Source organism: Photinus pyralis, unplaced genomic scaffold (genome assembly GCF_008802855.1).
Source record: "Photinus pyralis isolate 1611_PpyrPB1 unplaced genomic scaffold, Ppyr1.3 Ppyr1.4_LG5, whole genome shotgun sequence".
NCBI lineage: Eukaryota > Metazoa > Arthropoda > Insecta > Coleoptera > Lampyridae > Photinus > Photinus pyralis.
Window position 1 is genome coordinate 24,788,426 of NW_022170596.1, and position 2,313 is coordinate 24,790,738.

The window sequence follows — 2,313 nt, forward strand, 5'->3', positions numbered from 1 at the left end:
TCCGCCTTACCCTATATACAAACCACACAATACATTAGCTAAAAACAAAACCCATTTTACTTTATCCAAGATACACACCACACGAAACTAGGATAAAAATCCATTTTACTTTAGATAAGAGCCACTCAATCGCAAGGTTAATTTGTTTTTCAAAAGCGTTAGTTCCGAGTCACATTCCTAATTGCATTGTAATGTAAAGAAGTACTTTCTAAATCTTGTTAGTATTCGGCTGTGTACAGGCGCGTTAACATTACGGTATTATTATGTACTATAGTTTTATCACCCTCGTCATCTCCTACAGTGTATGCAATTACAATGATATTATTACTTGTGTATCCCTTTCGGGAAAATATTTTTATTGAACGCTTTGCTTTTTTCGCACCCATTCATAGAACTAATATTCACATACGAATATCTTTTTAGCGCATTTCCACAAAAATAAAAAAAAAATGCGCTATTGTGGCCACTTTGTCCGTCCGCTAACTTTGCGACGCTACTAGTTTTTTATCTTAAGAGCTATTGTTCTACTTTTTTCGCTATTTGGTTCGTTATGGTGTCGAATCTTGTACCAAGGAAGGAATTTTTTCTGTACCGCTTACAAAAATAGTTATTTGTTTCATTAGTACAAAAAATGTCAGTTTTCGGGACGAGGAAGATAGTTGCTGGACGACGCGTCAGCGGAGTCCAGCAACCTTCCGAGTCCCGAAAACGCATTTTTTGTACGAATAAAACATAAAATTTTTTCTCCAACCCCCTTTACTTCAAATTATATTCGAATTTAGATTCAGTCACAGTTCACTACTAGTATAAAAACTTCTGCTTTCTTGTCCTCACGTGTCATGCCACTCTAGTTTTTAGGTTAACTTATAACCTATTCGTTCTTACTGCTTACTTCTCACCTCTCGGACTTTGTAGGGAGCAAATCTTGAGGTAGCATGTTCTGCCGTTTCTAAAATCTCTGGCGGAGTGCAATCCATGTCGCTATCAGTTTCAGTCATTTCTATTATATACACAATTAATATTGTTATATTTTGTATTGAAATAAAAAACTTACCATACAGTTTTTTAATTAAAATTAATTGCAATTAACTTTTTCAAATTTTGAATTCAAAATGACAGATAATAGTGCAATGTGTCTTAAGTAGATGGCGTTACGCGCGATGGCGGGTTGTATACGTATTAAAATTACGTTCACCAAATATGTAAATTACGTTACACATGATTTAAATAAAAATAGCGAGCGTAAATCATTTTCAATACATGTACATACGTATAGGTAACAGCATTATTTGCATTGAATATGCAAAAATATTTGATTTGTATGTATAGAAATATCTTACAACCTGCAATGTAAACCGATGTCAATGTGACATATCTCCGTGATTGTAATTTTTTAATTGGCCAACTTTCAAGGTCAATTTCGTTTTGGTACTAGGACCAAAAGTATCCACTTTTTGTACAGTTGCCATGGTGAAAGCGATTAATCCGCAAAACGTCAATTTTACGTACCGAACACTGTCACAAAATAGCGTCTTATTCAGGTGGTTGGAGAAAAAAGTTATTGTAAAAAAAACAAAAAACCGTTTTTTACATGTTCCATAATTTTACACTTTTGCCGTTTATTAACGATCCTAGAGATCGTTTATAATTTTGCATTGCTATTTGTCGTCTGCCTGTTGGTCTGTCCGTCTGTTCCTTTGTCTGTCTGTCCATCTATCTGTCCGTGTGAACGATAACTTTAGAAATGTTCGATCGCTTTTACATCTCCGTTAGTTATGAACTGAATTGCATGAAATTCAATATGGGCATAGATTTAGCCATATAATACGGCAATGCCAAAAGTTGGATCGAATCGATTCAAAATTCACAGTGCCCTTTTCGCATCTCGACCATTTATAAACCGAATTGCAAACTTTTTTACTTATAAAAGTATTTGAATGAAATTTGATACATAGGCACTTGGGATAAAAGAAAATCAAACGCCAATTTCAAAATTTGGTTTTGCGCATGCGCAGTGCCAACTTTTTTATTTATGGAAGAATTTAAACGAAATTTGATACATAGGCACTTGGGATAAAGGAAAATCAAAAGCCAATTTCAAAATTTGGTTTTGCGCATGCGCAGTGCCAACTTTTTTATTTATGGAAGAATTTAAACGAAATTTGATACATAAGCACTTCGAATAAAGGAAAAATCAAACGCCAATTTCAAAATTTGGTTTTGCGCATGCGCAGTGCCAACTTTTTTATTTATGGAAGAATTTAAATGAAATGTGATACATACGCACTTGGAATAAAGGAAAATCTAGCGCCA